The sequence below is a fragment of the Musca autumnalis genome, unplaced genomic scaffold, assembly GCF_047663935.1.
Source record: "Musca autumnalis isolate F117 unplaced genomic scaffold, ASM4766393v1 scaffold_3, whole genome shotgun sequence".
NCBI lineage: Eukaryota > Metazoa > Arthropoda > Insecta > Diptera > Muscidae > Musca > Musca autumnalis.
In genome coordinates, this window is record NW_027411866.1 from 259,910,802 (window position 1) to 259,937,855 (window position 27,054).

The 27,054-nt window shown below is 34.6% G+C and overlaps 1 protein-coding gene and 1 pseudogene across 1 annotated transcript in view; one reads left to right on the forward strand and one right to left on the reverse strand.

The window, feature by feature from the left end:
• Positions 1-7,268, reverse strand: part of LOC141398495 (aryl hydrocarbon receptor nuclear translocator homolog) — a 157,897-nt pseudogene extending 150,629 nt beyond the window's left edge.
• A 173-nt stretch (positions 7,269-7,441) lies between these two features.
• mmd (disintegrin and metalloproteinase domain-containing protein mind-meld) overlaps positions 7,442-27,054 on the forward strand; it is a 670,172-nt gene continuing 650,559 nt past the window's right edge. Inside the window, exon 1 of the mRNA XM_073978215.1 lies at positions 7,442-7,950. The gene's annotated coding sequence lies outside the window, so the exon portion shown is untranslated. The remainder of the gene's footprint in view (positions 7,951-27,054) is intronic.

Sequence of the window (27,054 nt, forward strand, 5' to 3'; positions counted from 1 at the left end):
GTTTAATTCACTCCCAGTTACTACAGTTTTTTGAGGAAGGAGGTCTAATATGTAACACACAATTTGCATATAGAAAGGGTCGTGGAACGGATGAAGCCATACTGAGTGTGGTTAATAAAATATGTCAAGGTCCTGATGGAGGTTCTTCAGGTGTAGCGGGTGTATTCTATGATTTTACTAAGGCTTTTGACCTAGTAGAACATAATATTTTGTTGAAAAAGCTAGGTTTTTATGGCGTAAATGAAAAGAGTGTGGATTTTTTGAGGAGTTATTTATTAAATAGAAAACAGTTTGTGCAAATTGGTGATGTGAGGAGTTCTACATCATCGGTGCAGTTTGGAGTTCCCCAGGGAAGTATTCTCGGACCACTTCTATTTATGATATACATCAATGACATAAATAACATTGGCCTTGCTGGGTCGATTGTGATGTTTGCAGACGATTTATCTATTTTTTATCCTTATAAATGTGATTCTGACCTTAAATTAATGTTGGAGCGGGATGCTGAATTAATTTGTGAATTTGCTAGGTTAAATGGACTTGTGCTTAACCCAAAGAAGACTAATTTAATACGATTTCGTCCGTCTTCCCCAAGTTTAAGTGACAATTTTAGAATTTTGGTCAATGGTGATTGGATAAGTGAAGTGTCTAGTCTAACTTATTTGGGTATAAGACTTCAGGGCAATCTGAAATGGGATGACCACATTCGGTTTTTAAAATCAAAGCTGTCTTCGGCACTTGGAGTATTGTACAAATTTAGAAGAAAGCTCAATGTAGTTACAAAGAAGATGATTTATCAGGCATTAATCCATAGTCATCTTGAATATTTGGCGATTGCCTATGCTAACAAAATGACTTCTGAAATAAAATCTTTACAAGCTGCTCAAAACAAAGCTCTTAAATGTGTGTACAATCTTGATATCCGTCATAACACTAAATCCCTGTACAAAGATTATGCAAAAACTATTTTACCTATCCGTGGATTATACAAAAAACAACTTCTAATTCGTGTGTATAAAACTGTTCATAATATTGGAATAGATTCTGTACCCATCCTTGTAAATTCAAACACGTTTAATACCAGGAACTCTACAGACTTGAGAGTTGCTAGATGTCGTCTTGAAATCACCAGACAAAGAATTGACTACTCCGGCAGTATCGAATACAAGCTTTACAAGCTGCTCAAAACAAAGCTCTTAAATGTGTGTACAATCTTGATATCCGTCATAACACTAAATCCCTGTACAAAGATTATGCAAAAACTATTTTACCTATCCGTGGATTATACAAAAAACAACTTCTAATTCGTGTGTATAAAACTGTTCATAATATTGGAATAGATTCTGTACCCATCCTTGTAAATTCAAACACGTTTAATACCAGGAACTCTACAGACTTGAGAGTTGCTAGATGTCGTCTTGAAATCACCAGACAAAGAATTGACTACTCCGGCAGTATCGAATACAATTGTTTACCGTTGAGTATAAGAAACAGTAACACATTGTCTATCTTTAAAACTAGAGTTATGGAATTTCTTCTCTCAAATGTGGAATTACTTCTATGATTTTTCTTATTTTTCTATATTGATAACACTTTAAAAAAATCTTTTATATATTATATTTGTCTTTACTTAAATTTAACAATAGTAACAATTTAAATAAAAATATTAGTTATATTGTATAACAGTATTTGTTTTCTAGTATTATTTTTGGTTGCCTATTCGCTTCAATATTGCCATCAGAGGCGCGGAGCGATTTCAAAATTTGTATTTAATGAATGTAAATAAATACTGAATTAAAAAAAAAAATATCAATACTAGTACATGGGCCTGTTTGAAATAGAGGGTAGGTAGAATTGTGCTTACGGAAAAAGTTCCACAGGGAGGTTTCGCAATTGCTAAATGTCATAAATGCTAAATTAGATATATGTATAGTTAGAAACAAAACAATGGACTAGCAACGCGGGACCGGGTCAGCTAGTAGTTTTTATAAAATTAGTTTAATTATCATCAAAAGATCTTATAAATTTTATCAAAAAAAAAAGAAAAAAAAATTACCTGTTCAATAAAAAATAAATGAAAATATGTATCTCTATCAGTTCAATCTCCGCATTTGAGAGAACAAGACATGTTTGCTGGGTAAGCGAGCATTATGTGCTAAGTGTTTCAAAACACTCGACAGAAATATGTTGTGGTTTGTTCTACTACAGCATCCATTAATATTAGTATCTACTGTTATTCAACAACATAACATAAACTCACTCAATTGTTTTGGCAAAAATTGGCAGTATCAAGTCTACTATTAAATGTACATACATACGCCAATACATCTCAGTGAATAGCTTCATATGTATGATGTACATACACATATATACACTGATTAGTAAGCTATACCAATGTCTATTTCACTTCAATGGTTTTCTTCCTTCATTATTCGATATTCATATTCCAAGCATGGTGCTCAACATTATCATAACACTCAACATGCATACAAACAAACAAAATAATATACATATATTTGGTTGACTGACCCAAAACTAACTGGACAATCGATGAATTTATATTCCTTGCGAAATTGGAAACCCTTAATCCTTTGATAATCCCAAAGCTATTAAGAGAAAATTATTTTAAACAAATGCAAAAAAGAGGCTGCGATATGGGGCCTGCTTTTTAATATTTTTAAAATCAAAATTTAACTATTACTATACTTTTTTAAGTGTAGGAGAAACATTTATTAGTAATTGCTGTGAAAATGTTCCTACATATTGGTTTTTAATAACAAACAACGATAAAAGCGAAACAGCCTAACATGAAACCAAATACTTAAAAATGAAAAATAATCCAATTTGCAATATTAATAAAACAAATTCCCAGAATCTCAGTGTTCAATTGCACGCCAGTATGTTAAAAAATACCAGAGAGTGAGGAACAAAACACAAAAAGAATTTTTAAACAATTGAAAATGCAAACATTGTATACATAGTGATTAAGTATTGTTGTTTTTGCTTTTATATTTTTAATTGGACGATTAAAATGAATAGACAGCAACATTTTAAAACCTGAATGAAACTACACCAATTAAAAACAAATTGTAAAAATAGTAACCAATGTTATAATAGAAAAATTTTCTGTAGTATTTTGGAACATGGAATATTCAATAGAGGTGCAGGTTAATTTATTACAACTGCTCTGCGTCGACAAATTATTTTCTAGTTTTAAGTGCATTTATAAATATAACGCTGAAACTTAAATTTTTAGTTATCTTTTATTCGAATAGGAAACAAATTTTTTCAAATTAATGAATACAGAAGTTCTGTAAGTTCGGTAAAACATGGGGTTCCCCAAGGAAGTGGATTGGGATCTCTATTATTTTTTATTTACATTAACGATTTAAAAAACCTTGGTTTGATTTGACAACTTTACATTTTTGCAGATGATATATGTAAACACGACATAGTTTTGAAAACTCAAATTGAAAGAGATCCTGCATTATTATTTGAATACGCAAGAATAAATGGGTTGGTATTAAATCCTTACTTACTTACTTAGTTGGCCCATTACAGAACATTTGTTCCATAGACCGAACTAAGAAAAGATCTCCATTCCTCTCTGTTTTTCGCTTGACTTTTTGGAATACCGCGCCTTTCCATTTCTTCATCCACTTGTTTGCTCCATCGAAGCTTAGGCCTGCCGATTCTGCGTGCACCGCCATGGGGCATGTATTCATATGCCTTTTTAGCGGGTTCATCATCGCTCATTCTCATGATGTAGCCTAGCCAACGCAATCGTTGCATCTCGATACGTTTAACTATATTCATGTCTTTGTATAGCTTATATAGCTCGTGGTTCATACGACGTCGATATTCACGGTCAACGCAAATCGGTACGTAGATCTTTCGAGGAATTTTCCTCTCAAACACACCAAGCACTGCCTTATCTGCTTGCGCAAGTACCCATGCTTCGGAGCCATACATTAGCATAGGTAGTATCAGCGTTTTGTATAGTGTTATTTTTGTTTGACGAGATGTGGCTTTGTTTTTAAATTGCTTACTTAGACCATAGTAGCATCTGTTGGCCAATACAATTCTTCTTCTTATTTCACAACTGATGTTGTTTGTTGTGGTTATGGCAGTGCCGAGGTAGACGAAGTCTTTAACTACCTCAAAATTGTAGGTACCAACTTCCACAGTTGGTCCGAGCTCTATGGACGCTTTGCGCGTCGACACCATCAATTTGGTCTTTTCGCCGTTTACCGCCAGACCCACTTTCGCAGATTCTGCTTCGACCTTCCTAAAGGTATCAGTTACTTCCTTTACTGATCGTCCCATGATGTCTATGTCATCCGCATAGGCAAGTTACATGTGGCTATTGGTGTAAATTGTGCCATTTCTTTTGACATTTGCATCTCGTATTACCTTTTCCAGCAAAATGTTGAATAGGTCACACGAAAGGCTGTCTCCTTGTCTGAAACCTCTTTTGGTACAAAATTCTTCGGAGAGGTTCTTTCCAATTTTAACTGAGGACCTAGTATCAGTTAACGTCATCTTACAAAGCCGGATGAGATTTGCGGGGATACCAAATTCAGACATTGCGTGGAATACCTTTGATCGGAGGGGACTGTCGAATGCTGCTTTATAATCGACAAAAAGGTGAAATATGTCGATCTGCATCTCTTGGGTCTTCTCTAGTCAATGGTGGACTTGCCAGGTCTAAAGCCACATTGGTATGGTCCAATTATTTCGTTGACCATTGGCTTTAGTCGTTCGCACAATATCCCTGACACTATCTTATAGGCAATAAGGAGAAGACTTATGCCCCTATAGTTTGAGCATACAGTCTTATCTCCTTTCTTGTGGACGGGACATAGGATGCTCAGGTTCCAATCGTCGGGTACGCGTTCTTCCTGCCAGATAGTGCTAACTAGCTGATGCATACACCTTATCAGCGCGTCGCCTCCGGTTTTAAACAGCTCGGCTGGTAAGCCATCGGCTCCTGCTGCTTTATTATTCTTCAGCCGGTTGATTGCTGTTTTTACCTCATCTTGGCCGGGCGGTATACATTCTATACCATCTTCTGGGATTGGATCTGTGGTATCATCGTCTTCGCTACTATTGGATACCAGCAGATTGGAGAAATCCACTAAAAACAAAACTGGTTAGATTCGGATTTCGTCCCGTAGCTACTACATTTAATGTTTTATTTTGATTAAAAGTATATATATTGTTACGGAATTAGATTTAACTAATCTCCGTGTAGACGTTGTTTTATTCCACAGTACGATTTGTACCAAATAAAACAGGGTTCGTTTTAGATTACGTTTCTACAATGCTTTATTTACTTTATTACACTTATTCGGAACCGACTTTAATTATTAAGCACACAGCAAGTTTCTAGTTAGCACGCAGCAATTCTTTAATCGATCTGTTCAGTTCAACGCTTAAAACACAACTCAACTCGTCATTGCCAGTTCCCCTGTATTTATACCCCAAAGTCTCCTTGGTCTAGAATTATCCAGAAAGTCTGGCAACACTTCGAATCTGTGCAACGAACACACAGACGCACATTCGCACTAAGCGAACAACCATACTCACATACATACATGGGGGAATACAGGCGGACGACAAGCACAGTAATGACGTAATTCCAACAACAAACAAATGCAAGAAAGAAGTAGCAACTAAACGATAATTACATGATTATGGCAAAACAAAATAAAAGCACATTAATAAAAGGTAAAGTAACAACTAGAATAATGAAGAGAGTTCTACATGGTAGTTGTTGTTGCTTAAATAAAGTAACTGCGTAATAAAAACTTTACGTTACAATTCAAATTTTTAAATTAACGGAAATTAAACTAAATTAACTTAAATCTATCAGTTACATTCGTAACAATATAGTCTATGATTAAAAGTATATATGGGGAATTCCAAGTGAAATCGGACAGTTCGGAGAAAAGTAATTTTTGATTTCAATTGTTTTTGGTTCAATTAATGCTCCTAGCCAACAGAACATTTTAGTATATTTTAAATTTTTTTTTTGACCAACGGTACAGAGATATCGCCTATTGAAATTATCACATTTTTAAAGAACTATGTCCAAATAAATACTCATAACTTCTTTAATATTGGTCCAAATGGGACCATCTTTTTTTGAATTGTTTGTTTTTTCATCAGCTATCGAAAGAAAATGCATTAAAAGAGAAATGCACAGTGGGCTTCAATGCAATTTTCGGGATTTAATATTTAAAATCAATTTTTAAATATGATTGTACCCGTCGATTTTTTCAAAAAAATAATATGTTAAACGTCGTTCAATTTTAAAAATTTTAAGCTCTAAATCGTAATGGGATGCGAATAAATACTATGTTTTCTGAATTTTTTAAAATTTGTCAATACAATTTTTCCTTTATACCTTTGTCCAAAATTTATTATTTAATTAAAAAAATTAAAAATTTCATTTATAAATATTTGTTTTGATTTTATATTTATAAATTTATCTCAAACATCTTAAAAACTGCGTCATTTTTCGATTTTGAAAATGCACCAGCCAAAATTCCATTAATGTCCACTGTGGATTTTTTTTTCTATTTTTTATGATAAATATATAATGATAAATATGTACTCTTAGCTTCAAAAATACAGGAAGTACAAATTTCGGACAAAGGTATTAAGGAAAAATTGTATTGAAAAATTTTAAAAAATTCAGAAAAAAAAGTAATCATCCGAATCCCATTACCACATAGGGCTTAAAATTTTTGTAATTGAACTTAGTTTAACATATAATTTTTTTGAAAAAATCGACGGGTACAATCATATTTAAAAATTGATTTTAAATATTAAATCCCGAAAATTGCATTGAAGCCCACTGTGCATTTCTCTTTTAAATAATTCTTTCGATAGCTGATGAAAAAACAAACAATTCAAAAAAAAGATGGTCCCATTTGGACCAATATTAAAGAAGTTATGAGTATTTATTTGGACATAGTTCTTTAAAAATGTGATAATTTCAATAGGCGATATCTCTGTACCGTTGGTCAAAAAAAAATTTTAAAATATACTAAAATGTTCTGTTGGCTAGGAGCATTATTTGAACCAAAAACAATTGAAATCAAAAATTACTTTTCTCCGAACTGTCCGATTTCACTTGGAATTCCCCATATATAGTCTATATATACTTTTAATTTGTATACATACCTGTGTGTATATAGCGATAATCCAATCAACATTTTCAGACGATTAAAACGCCAGGTATTAACCTCGAAATTCTTCATATCAACTTTAATAATCTGCTAAATGTTTTCATGTTTTAGAAAATACAACATTGCACTTGAAACGAAAAGAATCTAATCATATGCCCATATGTCACCGCTTGTGCACAACCGAAAGCGCACAGTCCAAGTTCTCACACATTGTTGAACTGGAATAATCTTTGAAATATTTTCGTGTGAAATTGTTTATTTGCTGTTCCGTTTTCATTTTCTTTTAAATGACTCTAGTCAAGCGTTGTGTCATTTGGATTTTTCTATCATAAAAACCATTTGTTCTTGGTAGCATCTGTTTAGTTTTTCGGTACAATTCATCTTTTCGTGCGCTGCAAGCATCTGTGATTTGTGATTTATTTTTGCGCGTTCGCTTTTTTCTGCTGATGACCGATATTCGTTTGTTTATGCAAAATACAAAAAAACAAAAATGAATTTCCAGTGTCATTAATACGATATTTTTGTTTGATGTAGCATCTTTCGGGGAAGAGGTACATCATCATTGCACAAATGTTTATTTGAATGAGTTTGTATTTTTTTGTTGTTATTGTCTGCCTTGTTTGGAAGGTAGTGCTAAAGTGTTAAAGATCAATACAAATTATGAGTGAAGTATTGTATGACATAAATATGAAGTAACTTATTAAAAGTGTGCGAATATGACTAAGTGATGTTTTTTAAAATTGCAGTTTTATCGGTAAGTTTAAATAAATATTCATGTATAAATTTAGTTTTATTGAAGGACAAAGTATGTAAGTGTTTCTATGTATGTTGTTTTATTATTTTCAACGGGCAATATAATATCTATGTATATTGTTGTTAAAATTATTGGAATATAACGAAATGTTTTCATAGTGGAGATGATACTGATTACTATTGACTGTGCCATGGAAGACTACTCATATAGTTCCGCGTATAGTCATTCATTCTCACCGGCTTCGACGGTTCTTTCATGAAGAATATAATTAGAAAATGTAAAGTATATATTGTAGTGCTATGCGTTTCCGTAAAACCATGTTGGTGGGTAGTAGGATAGAAGTGCTCTTTTATTAATGGGAGCAACAAGTATTCTAAAGGTTTTGCTACTGGTGAAGCGACATAAATGGGGAGATAGGATTCTCCATTGGTAGCGGAATAATCAGGCTTTAGAATCGGTATAACCAGGTTAATATTTCAGAGGAAAGGAATCACCAAATAAATAATTGATAACTTTAGTCGGGTTGGGCTCAACAAAATCCGTTGGTTTCTCAACAGTGGTCTTGATTGGAATATGGTGTGAATTTAATGCGACCTGGATTTAAATAGGGGGATTAATGGACTGACGATAGAAATGTCCGGAGAACTCAAACATCTGGCTGTAATTCTTATAGAAAATTGCTCGTGGATAGAGGCGAAGTCGGATACACTCAGAGCGGCAGTGGTCGTGACTATCGTTGCTTGTGAAAAAAAATAATTTTATTCTTTACATTTACAAATGTTTCTACTCTCTGTTCTAAGTGAAAATAGTATTTTATTCTTTATTTGTAAATTCCATGTGGAAAGAGAAATTACTTATTTATATATCATCATTATGACAGCTACCCTTTCTATTTGAAAATAAAACATTCTGATTTAAAGTATGCCCTGCGACAATAATTTCGTTTCGAATTGAATTTATAAAAAAGGAGCAAACTTTCATTGCAATTTCATTATGGAAATTCATTCAAATGCAAATATAAGTAATTTTTGGCGTTTTATCGCTTCACAAATATAAATTAGTTGCCTTTGTGAAATTGAATTTTCCCGTAATTTTCGTTTAAGTCAAGCAATAAACATTTTCGTAAATGAGTTTACGGACGACTTCATTCATTGTTTGTTGTTCGGAATGGGCAAACGATAAGGAAAGATAAGCGAAGAAAGCGGTAAGTCAAAATCTTCGTTTCTTATTTTCTCTGTTTGTTCTTTGGTTCTACAGTTTTACACTGTAAATTGTTATTAAAATGTTCGTTTTATCTTATTTATTGAAGAGAATGTCATAAGTTGGCCAGTTTTTTGTTATTTTTTTTTGTTTTTTGGTTTTTTTTCTCATTTGCCTGAAATACTTCCATAATGAGAAATGAATTAGGACACTTTCGAATGTAGCCTTTGTTCTTGGTATTGTGGATGTTGTGCGCACCGAGGAGGCAGCAGCTACTACTTGGTGACCTCTCAAGGGAATAACAAAATTAAATTGTTATTTTTTTCATCTCCATTTCATCGCCCCTCATATAGTCGGGCAACAATGGCAAGTTTCACTTTTCATTTAGTTTTATTTCTTGGAAATTCGGTTTTTCTTTTATCACGGTGTGCAGCATCTTTTGGCTTCAGCTATATGTACATGTATTCTTTACTATCAACCTTTGTAAGCCTGTCCCCACTCTGGTAGATGATGAGGGGTCGTTTGGGAGTGTAGTAATCCTTGTGTGCTAGTTTGTTTGCTGGAACTGAACTCTCAATGGAGAAACAACTTCATTTCCATTTTCTTGTCGTTTGCTTCATTTGTAGCGTTTATTTGAAGTTGTTGGTGTTGTTTGTTGTTGATGTTGATTTAGTCATGCGGTAGAATTGAATTAATTTTGCATTAGAAAATTATTTTTTTACAATCTGTCATATGGGTGGTACTTTGCGAATAGTCCATGTAGAGTGTCTAAATTTAATTAAAAACAAACAGAAAGTATCATTCGGCTTTGCCGATAGCAATACATCCTAAACCTATGATTATAAGAAAAAAACAAGTTAAGTTCGACCGTACTCCATCATAAAATATTCTAAACTAATATGGAATAACTTGTTTTCACACGTCCACAATTTCACGTGGAAAAGTTTTTGACAATTAAGAACCCCAAATGCCTATTTTTAGCTAATTCGAAAAGCTAAAAACCTGAAATTATCTGAGATCAGGCGATATATTGGCGGTATACCAACACGTGGATTGGCATAGCTCATGCTCAAATACGAATTTTGCCAAAATTTCAACGTCCTACCTCATTTTTGTGGATGCTGGAGTGATTACCACAGTCGGACTGACTGACATCCATAGATCGACTCAGAATTTTACCCTGATATATGGGGTTTCTGAGTGAAATCGGACACTTTTTCAACTGAGGTTTTTGATTTCCTTTATTTCTCGCTGTGTTTTATTTCGAAATTTTTTTCTAAAGATTGCAGGGATATGCAAATAAATACTCATAACTTCCTTAATATTTGTCCAAATAGAAAAAATCTTCTCGTTTAGAGTTAGAGTTTTTTTTTATTCCGTTATTTATTCCGCTTGGGAACATAGGCCTTCTACAAGAGAATTCCATCTTACTTTATCGTAACAAATATTTTTTAAATTTTCAAAGTTTGTGTTTTGCTTTTCCATTTCATGCAATATCGTTCTTCGCCATGTGCTTCTTGGTGGTCCAGGACGTCTTCTACCTTGGGGGTTCCATTCTAGGGCCGTTCTAGCAATACTATGCTGCGGCTTCCGTAGCGTATGGCCTATCCATTTCCACTTCCTTCTTGTTATTTGGCGGATTATGGGTTCTTCATTTGTCATTATCCACAGATCAGAATTTGTGATTCAGTTTGGCCAAAATATACGACATATTATACGGAGGCATTTGTTCACGAATGCCTGTAGTCCATGGATCACATTTGTCGTAGTTTTCCAAGTTTCGCTGCCATAAAGTAGGGTGGATTTTACACAAGCGTTGAAGATTCGTAGTTTCGTCTTCAGTGAAATTTGTGTACCTCGACATATTTTATTAAGTCGACCGAAAGCTGCGCGTGCTTTACTGAGTCGGTTATTAACATCATTATCGATTCCTCCATCTTCTGACATTACGCTACCCAGGTAGCAAAAGGACGATATCTGTAGAATCTATCTGTTGATTCTCTATATGTATGTGCATATTTGTAGTGTTGTTTATCCTCATTGTTTTTGTCTTTTCTATGTTTATTTCTAAACCCGATTTTTGGCCAATTCGACAAGCTCGTTGAGTTTTTCTTGCATATCGGTAAATTTATGGGATAGTAAGCAGATGTCATCTGCGAAGTCAAGGTCCTCTAGTTTCCGATATAAATTCCAAACAATTCCTCTTTTCTTGGATTCGAGTTGTAGCATTATTTGATCCAACGTGATGGCAAATAGGAGCGGGGATAGCGGACACCGCTGTTTAACTCCTGTATTTGTTCCAAATAAATCGCTGGTTGTTCCGTTGTGGCGCACATGTAGTTTTGTGTTTGAATACATATCTTTAATTAGATTTATTTTTTTCTTGGGTACTCCCTTTTTCTTCAATGCCGACCAATTTGCACTTCGTCGTATAGAATCAAATGCTTTTTTTAAGTCGACGAATAGCAAGTAAAGTGGGGACTTCCATTCTACTGACTGTTCGATTATGATGCGCAGTGTGTTAGTCTGGTCCACACAACTGCGATGTGATCTGAACCCAGCTTGTTCGTCGCGTAAAAATTCTTCCACACAGTGTAACCTGTTGTTGATTATAGTGGCTACTATTTTGTATACTGTATTAAGTAACGTGATGCCTCTCCAATTGTTACAGTCTTTCCGGTCGTTTTTCTTGTGTAGCTTTATAAGGGCACCGTTTGTCCACTGGCTGGGAAATATTTCGTTGGACCATGCTTCAAATATGTGTGGGAATAGTACTTCGGCCGAAGCGATTGGGTTTGACTGTAAAAGCTCCGGGGCTATACCATCTTCTCCTGGCGATTTATTTGTTTTTAGTTTTTTAATTACACTAGCGATTTCTTCTACGCTTGGATGTTCTGATGATATTCGGTGGTCCACTATATAATCTTTATTTGGTGACGCGGGGATTTCTGAACTATTTGTGTTTCCACAATTGCTTATTTCCATGAAGTGCTGTCTCCATCTGCGTGTTTGATCAGCAGTGCCTTTCAAGAGATTACCATTTTTGTCTTTTACGACATGCTTTGGTTTCCAATTTTTATTTGATAATTGGTCCTGCCCTGCTTCCGCCTCGCTGGCCATTGCATCCAAGTATTTCCTTTTGTCCTTTCTCGCAGCTCTTTTGACTTCTTTCGCTAGATTGAAATTTCTTGTTTGAAAAATGGGGTTGTTTTTTTTTTTTTTGAATTTTCATGTTATTACGCTCTTTGATTAAGTTCCACGTGTTTTCTGATATCCATACTTTTCTTTCTGTTTTCTCCTTCGCTATATTTACAATTGCTTTATACGTGTCATCCCATGTTGTGTTTGTTGGCGGTAGCCAATCTCTTAGCGCGTTTCCGACATCATCTCTCTTCTGGCTGATTTTCAATTTTGATACATTAAAGCGTTTTGGTATTTTGTTCTGACTCTTCTTGTATATTCTCCTCAGCTTTATTTTCATAGTCGCAACCACTAGCTCATGGTCGCTGTCAATATCAATTGGTGCGCACGTCCATTAACGACCCTCTCCAAATACAAATGTGGTCAATTTGATTTTTTGTGTAAGCATTTGGTGGAAATAATGAACCGTCTATAACCAGCTGAAATGTTTGACAAAATTCAATAAATCATTCCCCATTGTTGGTTTTTATTCCCAAGCCGTGTTTTCCCATGATTTGCCTTTATGGATATTGGCAGTTAACTGATTGTAAAATTGGTCCTTGATTTCTTCTTCGGTGTCCTCAGTAGGTGCATAACATTGCCATTATGATACGTTCGGAAATTGGGCTCCATGAATAAAGAGTTTTACGCAAATCTTTGCTTATTATAAAGCCAACACCGTATTCGCTCCTTGATTCATGTCCACTGAACAATATATGGTTCTCGTCCTTTCCAGGCCATCGCATTTCGCTTACACCCAATACGGCAATGTTGTATTTTTTTATCTGCTCTTCTAGTTGGGCAAGCCTTGAAGGTTCCCTTAATGTGCGAACGTTCCATTGTCCTACTCTTATCCGGTTTCGTTTGCTAAAGGTCGTTATCGTTCCGGTAGATTTAGTTTCTGTTTCACTTGCATTAGTTTCAGTTAGAGTTACAGTTTAGCTTAACTCTAAACGAGAAAATTAATAAAAATCATTAAAAATGATCTTCGCCCTAACAGGCAAAAAAATCTATTTTGTGTTTTTATAAGCCATCTAATAACAAATTAAAAAAAAATTACACAGTACGTTTGGATGCAAATGAATTTAATATTCAAAATCAATTTTTAAAAAAATGGTATTCTGCGATTTTTTGAAATTCTTTTGTATTAACCCACTTAAAGCCACTGATCGTTCAAACGCCTCAAATAATGGTTGCAAATATTGACATAAAACTCGATATTTCTACGCATTTGGCCTAAAATGCAAGCAATTAAAAATATCGATTTTTTATAATTTTCGAATTTGGATAAAAAAATTAAATATGCGATATAAATTTAATCGCAAATGTTACTTTCATATAAATGCAGGAATTTCTGTAGGAATGTAGTAAGTGTATTTGGTTTCGGTGCAGTGGTATGCACAGTCAATCAATAAACTACAAATAAATCTCAGGTTTAAGGACCTTACATTTAAAACTGGTTCAAGAGCACCGTTACCCTTTAAAGGTTCGGCATTTTTAAAATTACAGGAAAACTATATGTATTAGAGAAAAAAGTTATTTGATACAAATGCTTAAAAAGTCTCAAAAATAACGGGTCATCCAACTAGACGTACTTTTCTCAATAGCCTTTTTTACTGATCACGTGTGAGTTGTGTTATGCTCTCATTACATTTTTGTTTAGCTATCGTGGAAAGACTAACGACTGAACAATGTTTGCAAATCGTTCTACTTTATTGCGAAAATTCACGTTCTTTGAGGAATCAACTTTAACCCAAATTTTGTTCGGCTGGCTTAATGGGTATGTAAACAAGGAAAGTAGCCGCATTTGGTTTAACAGCAACCTAAAGATATTCAATAGGTGTCAATTATTCCAGTAATAATAACGGTTTCTTGTGCTTTGTCCGCTGGCAGAACCAGCCAATATTTCTTTAAAAAGTGTGTCGCTGGGAACCTAAAAACGAAGGTCGTGATAACGGCACCCTTTTGGTTTCAACAAGACAGCGCTACCTCCCCACATGGCATCAATCAATGGATTTATTAGGAAAACACTTCGATGAGCAGACAATTGGCCACCAAGATCGTGTGATATCACGCATTTAGACTTTTTCCAGTCGTCAATTACCAGTACCGAATGATTTAGAAAAAAATGGACTCTATGAACAAAGACTTAGACTTAGACCTGGCCAACATTTGATAGACACAAACTTAAATGCCAAAGAATATTCTTTAAAATGATTATAAACATTCCCTAATAATTAGAATTTTCAGTTTTTTTTTAAGTAGAGAACCTCTAATTGGATAAATTTCTTGTAACATTTAAAATTTTCTCAAAAAATTAAAAAAACTCAGTGCTAAGTGGGGTAAAATACACCGGAAGGGTCTAACATAATTATTTCAATGCATTTCAATGTAAAAATGATACAGCAAATTTTCACGATTATAAAATTTGCAAAAGCGCGTGTCATAAATTACAGAGATTCGCGAGTAATATGGCTTTTTTACCAAAAATAGAATGTGGAGGCACATCCGCGGTTCTTGAAGAATCTGTTCGTATGCAAATTGCGCGATTTTTACCCACTTTAAGGTTTTTTGCATTGTGCGATGCAGCTGGCGGCACACTTTGACCGCTATGTGAAACATCGAAATATGCATAAGTATTGAAAGAGATTAATTAGCTGTATCCAAAAGCAGATGCGCATCAACTGATTTTAACTAATTCGCGAATAATAGGCTTTTTAATTTCCACATTTTTTGAATGATAGTAATTTCAATATTACTCTTAATTTCCTATGCTTATATTTTATAATAGTAAGCAAATAAGCTTTCACGATGGTAAACCATATTTCTTGATGAAGTTTTAGCAGCACACATTAATTATTGTATGAGATTTTAGCGAAATAGTTTGAGAACTCCCAAATATTTTTTTCTAATATTTCGAATCAAACCAAAAAATATATTTGCAACAATATTTTCCAACAATAAGTTTTTCTCTTTTGTTGTTGCTATAATATGCAATTTATGTACCCAATCTCTATGAATTTGGTATCATATTTTTCTACGCATTGTCTAGATTCCGCATATATTTTTTAATTTATTTTTTGAGGGTTTGTACGGACTCTGGGACAGGATAATTTGGATTTACTTCAATTTTTTTTATTATTTGTTGATTTTCCGCGAAATTAATAAAAAATTTAATAACTATTTAAACATATACCAATAGATATGAAATGCTGTTAACGATTTAAGCATACATTTTCTCATAACAACAAATAAGATATTTTTAAATATTTTTTCTTTATATGAGAATAAACAAGTAAAAAAGTATCAGTCGGCTTTGCCTTTGCACAAAAAACTTATGTATTTAGGGGGTTTCAAAATGTTGGTCGCATGAACCGACAAAAAAATTTTGTTGTTGAAAAAAGGTACTTAAATGAATGGACCGACATAGACCATGGGGGTGCCATACGGGGTTTTTCCACACTTCGGGCTGTTTTCTCAAACTGTATGGACTTGCCCCTGAAACAACTTTTACCATCGTAATTGAGGCAGCGAATGTAAGTTGCTTCAACAAAAATCAAAGTGATTCAATATCAGGTCTTAAAGTAATCTTATCCAAAATTGTGTGTGGGAGGTACAAATGAAGTCCATATTCGAACCTGATCTATATCTGGTAGATATTATGAGAATGTGTAAAGTATGGACCAAATCGGTCACTCCCATCAAGAGTTATCGTGGCCCAATTTTTCCGAATATTTTGGAACTTTTGTGGGGTAGGTACCTGAAGGAGTGGACCGATATGCCATATCTACGAACTTAAACTAAGTTTGGAAACAATATTACGAAGGCTAAATTTTGGCCGGAATCGGCATTTCCGTTCGAGAATTATCTTGCGCTTCCACCCATAAGCATGGTGTCATAGGGTTTGTTTTTCAACTTTCAGTCTATTTTTTCAGGAAGTATGGACTTGCCCCTGAGGAAACTTGTACCTTCGTACAGTGGACAGTGAATACAAGATGTTACAACAAAAACCAAGGCGATTAGAGAGCAGGTCCTAAACTGAACTTTTCCGAAATTTTGTGTGGGAGGTACTCGAAGGAGTTTACCGATTGAGTCCATATTGGAACCTCATCTAGGTCTGGTAGAAATTTCATAATGTGCAAAGTATGGACCAAATCGGTCATTCCCTTCAACAGTTATCGTACGCACAAATTTTCCGAACATTTAAGAACTTTTGTGGGGGAGGTACCGGAAGGAGTGGACCGATATAATCCATCTTCGAACTTGAAGTAAGTTTGGACAAAATATTACGAAAGCCAAAGTTTGGACCGAATCGGCAGATCCGTTCGAGAGTTATCTCACGGTGTCATAGGGTTTTTTGTAACTTTCAGGCTATTTCTCAGGAAGTATGGACGTGCCCCTAATGAAACTTACAGCGTCGTATAGAGGACAGCGAATACAACTTGCGTAAACAAAAATCAAAGCGATTCGAGACCAGGTCCTAAACTGAACTTTTCTGAAATTTTGTGTGGGAGCTACCCGAAGGATTGGACCGATTGAGTCCATATTGGAACCTCATCGAAGTGTGGTAGAAATTACACGATGTGCAAAGTGTGGACCAAATCGGTTATTCCCTTCGAGAGTTATCGTGCGCACAAGTTTTGCGACAATTTTTGAACATTTGTGGGGGAGGTACCTGAAGGAGTGGACCTATATGGCCCATCTTCGAACTTAAATCGAAATATTTCGATACCCAAAATTTGAACCGAATCGATTGATCCGTTCGAGAGTTATCGTGCGCACCAGCCAACCAGGCAGACGGACAGACAGACAGACGGACGGACATTGCTAGATCTACTCAAAATTGTCTGAAACGGATATCGTACAAACATACTACGGGTCTAAAACCATTATTTCGATGAGGCCAATTTTGGTCGTATCAAAGTGTATAAGGGGTTCCCAATGGACCAAAAAACTTTTTTGATAAAAATTATGTACATAGGTCCACGTTTTGATATATGTAGCTCCAATAGAAGGGTATCGCCCGATTTTCGGTATTTTCAAGGTTTTATCCACATTAAACAACCAATTTAGCTGATATTTGGTATTTAGTCCTCGCCAGGTCTTGCGAAATATTTTTACCGAGAATCGTTGGTAATGGTTCACGTTTTGATGTAACCCCCGTGGAACGGTACCGCCCAATTTTCGGGTTTTTAAAACCTTAACCACATTATCCACCCATAACTACAGAAATTTGGTGTTCAGTCTTCATATATTTGTGTGAGTTTATTGAACACATCAAAATTTTGTCTTCAAATAAGAGAATTTTCCTTAAAATTTTTTTGACCGATTAATGGTCAATAAACGGCACATTTTTTGTTAAAAATCTTTTATTCTTTTTCGGGGACAAGTCCATACTTTTTGAGATAATGGCCGTGGAGCTCCAAAAAAATCTGCCGGCACTAACTAAACTTGGTTGTGCCTAACATAACACTCGCGTACATACTTGGATTACGTCCAAATATTGAATGTACATCGTACCACTCCTTAGGGTATCTCCCACACAAAATTTGGAACATGTGAAAGTTAAGTTTTTTTATACCCTCAGCATTTATGCTAACGAGAGTATATCACGAATATTGTCAATTATTTCATATTCCATTTCAGAAAAAAAGGATAAATTTTTTTCGCGCTACATCAATGATTTTTTATATGTAGGTTAGAAAAAAATTCCCAGTACGAATCTAGTCGCGAGCCAATTTTTGGTTGTTGCGGACAAAAGTTATGGCGCTTTTATTTCGCTTTTTAAGAAAGAAAATATTATAAAAACGCTAATTATTTTAATTAGCACAATTGTTACAAAAAAGTTCTATTGAAGTGACTTCAGCGAGTAGATTGCATAATACCTGCAAAATGTTACACAAAATTCGCGGAATGTATATAAAATTGATAAATTATTGAATATAAGTCTACTTTTTTCAATATTAAGGCCCATTTAGTGGTCATAAAATTACATAAAAATTTGTTGTAGATCAAAACTTCACGGCGAATCAAATGAGACTACAATCATACAGTTTCGATGTTACAGCCAAAATAAGCACATATTCTGGTCAAAAAAATAATTTTTTGTTTGAAAAAATATTTTTTCACATGCATTATGTAGTAGAAAATATTGTAAAAATCTATAGGAATACTTCCTTCATTTTGCTTAAATCTCCCAATAAAATAGACGGATTTTGCTTCATTGACATTCATATTAAAGCTTTCCCATTAGGAAAGGTAATTATGTTGATGAGGATATATCTCAAAGCTTCTGAAATGGAAATAGAGGTCAAATAACCCATTTTAATTTATATGCATTTTAAAATACGTGTAAATCGCGTAATTGTCAAATTCATTTTGTCCGCATGTGATTTTAATGTACAGCAAGACCATATCTATTAAGTTGTATATATTTTACGAAATATAATTTGTACTCTAAGATGTAGCATCGGCTGCATCTTAGCATTAAAAAACCTATAAAATATCGCTAATTTGCGCAAAGTGCATACAATTTTTGTCCGCATCCGATTTCAGTGTCCACCATGAAAATCTACATCGATATATATCTATTTGAAGGCGATCAATCAAGAAACGTGGATGTAGCATCACCCACTATTTTTTGGGATAAAATGAATGTAGCTTCTTTATCACTGAAGTTTTCGAATCTCTGTTTTCGCTAAAACGAAGTGGTTGCACTAGTTTTTTCATTGCAGTGGAAACGATCCGCAGAAAACGCGATAAAATACGCGATATCTTCAAAAACAAGTTTAGGTGATTTTTCTACTTTGGAATTTCTCGAAACTCGCGTTTTAGTAGATGGATTTTCACGAGGAATGATTAATTGGATCCGGAACGTAAAAAACTAAAATGTGCAATGGAGTACGAGGTATTCTAGATACAATTGCAAATATTAGACCCTAAAAATATGATTTTTAGAAAAATGTTCGCACAAAATTTCAGCATTTGGATGCAGATTTCTATGAAGCTGTGCAGACTACATTCGCAATATACGTATCAAATAACTCAGAATCGCAAGTACTACAATTCTATATATGATTTTTTGAAAAATCTGTTTGCGGAATTTCAAAAAACACTGTAAATCTGGCTTCAAAATGTCAGCATCATTTAATGGTAGAAGCAGTTCAAATTTTGAAAAGTAATACATAAGTGAGATGATCATTATTTAGTTTGCTTCTACTTTTACTTTGACAGGAAAATCGAGAAAATTGTGGTTTACTCGCAAATCGAGAGAAAACAAAAAAGACATGATTGCTTCAACCCATTTTTACCCATTTTTTAACATAAATATAGCCACAGCTTCCACGCACGTTATCTTTAAATCCAATATTTTTTGCCACGTCCAAAAACATTTCATTTTATCCAAAAATATTTAATTTGTATAATATACAATCACTAGTCGCGTGTTCTAAAAGGGTAAACCTTGGCTTCAGCTATGTTAAATTTTCAAAAATATTGCTGATATACACTTTCATACGGGCAAAATGTGCCTCATCCAAATAATGGTTTTAGACCCCAAGTATGTTTGGACGAAATGTGTTTCAGACAATTTGGAGTCGATTTAGCAATGCCCGTCCGTCCGTCTGTCTGTCTGGCTGGCTGGTGCGCACGATAACTCTTGAAGGAAGTAACCGATTTGGCCCATACTTTGCACATCGTGACATTTCTACCAGACTTAGACGAGGTTCCAATATGGACCCAATCGGTCCATTCCTTCGGGTATCTCCACACAAAATTTTGGAAAAGTTCAGTTTAGGGCCAGTTCACGAATTGTTTTGATTTTTGTTGTAGCAACTTGCATCAGGGGCAAGTCCATACTTCCTGAGAAAATAGCCTGGAAGGTACAAAAAAGCCCTATGACACCGTGTGTAGTGGTTGGAGCGTAAGATAACTCTCGGACGGATCTGCCGATTCGGTCCACAATTTGGTCTTTGTAATATTTTGTGCAAACTTTGTTTAAGTTCGAAGATAAGCCATATCGGTCCACATCTTCCGGTACCTCCCGCACAAAAGTTCAAAAATGTTCAAAAAAATTGTGCTCACGATAACTCTTGATTGGAGCGACTGATTTGGTCCATACTTTTCACATCCTAATATATCTACCAGATATAGATCAGGTTCCCATATGGACTATATTTTTCCACTCCTTCAGGTAGCACCCACACAACATTTTGGATAAATTCACTTTAAGACCTGCTCTCGAATCACTTTGATTTTTGTTGAAGCAACTTGCATTCGCTACCTCAATTACGGCAGTAAAAGTTTTTTCAGGGCAAGTCCATACTTCTTGAGAAAACAGCCCGATAGTTTCGCAGGCTAGTGTGATAATCTATCGATATCCCCGATATTTTTTGAGCTACGGCCAAAATTTTGAAACCCCACCTAAATACATAAGCTTTTTTTGGAAAAAAAAAACGTATTTAAATCCATACAGGCTGAGAGTATATCTCTGTCGGCAAAGCCGACTGATACTTTTTTACTTTTTTAGTTAGGTTCGCCAAATATTTCATTATTTTGTATTTTTGAAGACGTTCATCCATTTTTCCTTGGTGTTTGGAGTCAATTTAAAGGAATTATTTGAGCATTATAAGAGAACTCAGAAAGAAATGAATTATTTCCACTTGTATATTTGTTTAATTTAAGCACAGATACATACATATATGTGTGATGTCTTTGACATGCGTAGGTTGCTAACCCACCATTGCTGGTCCTTGTGCCAATAAATTGATTCACAACTGTATTTTAATCTCGGCATATGTGTATATACGAGGTAGCATGTAGAAACAAATACAAATCAGAAACCATGGCATTTTCGTTGTCAATAAACCAAAGAAGCAGCAAAAACAAATATCAAATGGATGGAAAAGCATGTGAAAAAAAGACATCATGTTGTGAAATGACAGCAAGAAAGGCAGACAAATAAATTGCTTGACAAGTAACTGTGTTATTCTTTTCTATTATGATACTCGGCAACATTAGTATCCTTCCTTCCTCCCACTGCCCCTTTTTGGATATTCTTCATTTCAATTGGTATTTTTTAATACAACCTTGTCCTTATTATTATGTCATTTGGATACGCACATTGATCTGTGTGTTTGTAATCTATAGGGTGCAAGTGTCTGATTTTTTATAGATTGTAGTGATCTCTGTCATGTTCTTTTGGGCTTCTTCAAGGGACTCTTTTTTGTTATAGCAAAAGCAATCAGTGACACAGTCTTAGCCAGGCACAAAAACCAAATGAAAATCTATATTCCATGTTGATTTGTTCGTCTTTTTTATTTGCAGTCCGGTTCGTTTGTCAATGCCAAAAATGCACAGAATTGTAACAAATTAAATTTTATTGTTAATTGTAATCGATTTTCGTCAGTCACATAAAAGACTGGCCATCGAACAAACGATTGGGAATAAATGAATAGGCATTGTTCAAAGAGACAATTCTTATTACTTGCCTTCAATTATAACATCATTAATGTGAATTTCTTTTTGATGTGTGTTTTCGCTATAAATAAATTATGTAAAAAAAGAATCAGCTTCCAATTGCACAGCAGTCGTGCCACTGGTGATATTAATATGTATATGATACGATGGCTACAAATCGATATGATATTAAAAAACGTTCATCACGCATGAGTGTTAAAAGTCAGTACAATTTATATTTTTTATTACTAACAATAATGATGTTTTTTTGGCAGATGTTATAACGTCAAGGCCAGCAGTTGTTATTCGTGTTTATGACTATCTGACCAGGACTACACTGAAATTTTTAATATATTTCATTGTATTCTTATTTCATTTCAAAATTAGAATTTATTAGGTTAACTGTGTCAAAGTGTATGTAACATGAAATTATAGCCGCATGTCTTGGGACGTACGAAACTTCGAATTTCCCACATTTGATTTGATGATAATATTGATAAAAAAAGTTTCTGCAAGACGAAGAGTTGATTTGCAAACCCTGTACCTCATTTAGTCAAAGAATGTCACATCTCAAAAGTCAAGTTTCGAAAAAATTCTTTTTAAGTGTCCGATTGAAATTTGACTTACGAATATAAAAATATTATTACACAGAAAATAATATAAAACGGTGGTACATCGTTTCTAAGGAGCCTACAATATTCTGTGCAAGATCAAGCATGATTTGAAGGTTTTTAATACTTCAAAAATTAAAAAAAAATGGTTTCGCTGTTAGTTGAGCAGCTCTTCAGACGTATCGACTGTGGAATGGCTTCTCTGTCCTAGAACTTTTCGTTTTTCAAATGCAAATGTGTTTTTATACATTAACGGATATTTGGCAGTTGAAATGTATTTCTTCATGACAAACGCTATTTTGCGCTGCCTTTGGAGTTATGAGTTTTGGCTTTGATCTCTAACACGCCGTGACAACATTTTTGATATGTTTTCAAGCCGGGCTCAGCCTGTTTTTATACAATTTTTAATGATTTTTATTAATTTTCTCGTTTAGAGTTAAGCTTGATGATCGGAAATTTTTGATGATCTTCGCCCTAACAGGCAAAATTTCAAAAAATAAAAAACAGGCAGGGATTTGAACCCACGTCCTTCAAAATATATAAAAAATGTTGTCACGGCGTGTTAGCGTTCAAAGCCAAAACTCCTCAATAGTTTTGCGGAGGAGATACTTAAAGGAATGGATCAACATTGACCATTATGGAAGTGGATCTCCAGCCACTACATATGGTGCCGTAGGGGGTTTTTACACACTTCGGGCTGTTTGCTCAAGAAGTATGGACTTGCCCCTAGAAAAAATTGTAGCATCGCAATTGAGGCAGCGAATGCAAGTTGCTTCAACAAAAATCAACGTGATTCGACTAAACTTATGAACTTATCCAACGGAATGGACAAATATAGTCCATATTTGCACCTGATCTATATCTGGTAGATATATAGGGATGTGTAAAGTATGGACCAAATCGGTTACTCCCTTCAAGAGTTATCGTGCGCACAAATTTTCCGAATATTTTTGAACTTTTGTGTGGGAGGTACCGGAAGGAGTGGACCGATATAGCCCATCTTCGAACTTAAACCGAATCGGTTCATCCTCAATCGACTCCAAATTGTCTAAAACCATTATTTCGATGAGGCACATTTTGCCCATATTAAAGTGTATTTACCCTTGGTAGCATAAATGCTGAGGGTATAAATAGGAATTGCTAAACAAAACAAATGAGCAAAGACTATAGTCGGGACGGCACCGACTATATTATACCATACACCACTGCCCCTGTGCATTACCTTTTCTCTGGTTAAAATTTCTAAAGTTATCAGCCATTTTGATAAAGTTATCATCATTGATTTTATAACTAGCTACTGTCCATATTCAACTTGGTACTGATTGAAAGCTTCTTGATTAGCATTTTTAATTTTTGATGAAATGCATTTAACCAAAACTGGAAAATTCGTCGGTGCAATTTTAATAAAAAATGGAAAAGTGGGACGTACGCCAATCCATTTTGGATCATTATAAAGGTGACCTTTTCTTCTTCTATTTTCGTGCTGGCCTTCTATTAGAAGCAAAGATATTCGCATAAGAATAAAACTTTAAATGTTTCTCCAAAAAAGGTTTTGCACATTTCGTCCCCTGAATACTATCCGACCATCACCAAACTCAATACGCTTCTTTTTCTCTGGGACCCCCCTTAACCAACAAAATTTGCAGACGATCCGATTAAAATTGCGACATGTAACGTGATTAAAAAAAATGAAAAAACGGGATACATTATCGACTATTGAGATATATTCGTTGTTAGACCATATACATCAACCTACTTTGTATCAATGTTTGGAATACTCCTACTAGAAGCGGAGATATTCCCATAAGAATAAAACGTTTAATTTATGTGTTATGCCACTCTTTGAGTAAATGGGCGATATGTACCATTTCAACTGCCCATGCCTATTGTCTATTCATTAGCACTGATAGTATAACTGTTTCGCAAAATTTCTTGGGGGAAGTAGGCCAAAAGAATACTAAATACTAAATTTCACCCATTTCGGTGTAATAATGAGGACAAATTCTTGAAAATAAAGAACATCGGGATTTATGAAAGCGTGGACCGATACAATTCAATATCAATATTTCAATATTTGGTATATCAGTAGTGGAATTCTGTAACTAATATTTTGAGTTACCGACAAATATAAAAATAAAACGCAATTTGGTTTACATATGCGGCTACGAGAGTTTTTAGGTGTTTCGGTTGAATTCGCATTTAAACGAATTCATCAGTCACACTAGTTTTGAGCTCGAGTCGTCATAATACAAAGAACTAAGAGAACTGATGAGTCCAAGTGGCGTTGGACGAAACTAGTCTTCTCTGTCATCCCCAAAAGTAATCAATTTTAACTTCATCCCACTTTAAATTGTTGTTTTTTAAATTTGGAAACAACAAACATGAGATTAAGCTTGACTTACATATAAATAGTAAATAAAACGCAAAAGTATGAATGAAAAGTATCAACAAAAGTTGAGAACACTGTTGATAATAGTAGGACTTATTGACAACTTTATTTTGGTTGTTAAATTACCGAAAAATGTCGTTAATTACCAAAATTATAAGCATTTTAATGTTACCAATTTTTGTCGGTAATTAAAAAATGAGTTACAGAATTCCACTGCAGGTCAACATTTTGATATAGCCCCATAGAACTGTACCTTCCGATTTTTGGTATTTTTATAGTTATCCTCATTAAAACACAGAAGTGGCTCAAAATTAATATTTAGTCGTCTTTTGCCAGTACACGTCTACTTTTTATATAGCCCTCCATAAAACGTTACCGCCCGATTTTCTATATTTTGAAGGTTTAGGTTTTCGACAAAGATGACTCTTATGCTATGTTTACATTTACGAAATCCACGCGATTTCATCTGTCAAATCCATAGGTTAAACGTCAAATGAAATCCAATGGATTTCAGATGAGATTTCATTTGACGTTTAACCTATGGATTTGACAGTTTTAATCGAGTGGATTTCGTAAATGTAAACATAGTATTATGGATAGCTCATCAGTTATGGCGGGTACCACAAAAATAAAATATGCGGGGCGAACCAAAAGGATTGACGGCAGCAAACAGCGTCTGAATTTCAGGAGGAGCGGCTGAATACAGAGACGGAAACTCTAAACCCTTCAGAAGGCCACGCCAAACCACTGAAGTATAATCCCTAGAAAATTATACAATTACAATGAACACAGGAAATAACCTACGCCCCTTAGTCTCCTGCAATCAGCGGGTGCTAAGAATCCCCGGTGGTAAAACCAAAATCAAAATTAGGATAGGAACTTGGAATGTGAGAAGTTTTTATGAACTTGGAAAACTAGACAACACCATAAGCGAAATGGAAAGACTACAAATTGATATCCTGGGTATCAGCGAAGCGTGGTCGACGGAGGTTGCGAAAAAAATAAAAATTTATCATTCTGAAACAGGGAGGGAATTCACAGAAAAAGCGTCGCTATTATGGTAAAAAGGCACATAGTAACCTGCATCACTGGATATGTTCTAATTTCTGATAGGGCGATGATGATGCAAAACCAATAAACATGAACATAATGCAAGTATGTGAACCCACAAGCGATATCGACAACGATGAATTGTAACAGTTTTATTGCGACGTTGAAAATGTATTAAAGATGACAAAACCATACGACATTACCATAATCCAGGGCGATTTTAATGCTAAAGAGACGAGCGGAACCACAGGAAAATTTGGCTTAGGACAACGGAGTGAAAGAGGAGAACGACTGATACAATTCTGTCGACTTTGCACCTGGAAATCGCCAAAAGACAATAACAGAAACATTGTTAGAAACCAAATTGTCTACATTTTAATTAATAAGCGATATTCCTCCTGCATAAATAAATGTTCTACGTACCCATGAGCAGGAGCTGTTCCCTCAGACCAAAAGAAAACACTTAAGCGAAGAGTCAACATTCCAAAATTAAACGATCCTTCCACTAAACAATTCATAAAAGATCACCTTAATGCAGAACTATATAATATTGATGGAGATGATGTCGAAAATTTATGGAACAATGTAAAAAAGTCTGTGAATACTATAACCGGCAATATCCTTGGAACGACAACATCTAAAAGAGACGACACATGGATGACGGACGAGATACGAGCACTTCGCGTAGAAAGGAGCAAGCAATAAAATTTAATTATGAAAGATATTGGAAAATAACACTGTGCAACATTTTTAAGGTGATCTTGTGCAAACAATTCGAACTGAGTATTTTTTGAAAGTACAGACCCAAACGACAAAAAACCCTAGTTGGGTTTTGTTTTGTCAGATCCAGTTCGTATTTTATGGCCCCATCTAAACATGGTTAAATTTTGAGTTTTTAAAGAAATTCGGGGCTATATCTCTGAAACCAATGCGAATCTTCTTATAATCTCTGAAGCAAATTTGTATATAAGGACAAGAATAAAATATTTGGGGAAATATTGAACTCGAAAAACTACATTTATTGCCTCAAATTTCAAAATATATGCAAAAATTCCACAATTTTTATATATTTCGCAAACCCTTAATTTTTACTGAATATTTTCTTTTGGAAAAATATTCCCTGGAATGTAATACACAACTCTTCAGAACATGTCATTGTTGCTTTCAGGACATTTTCAGCGACGATTTAATAAAAATGTCAATAATGTAGTGAAATCC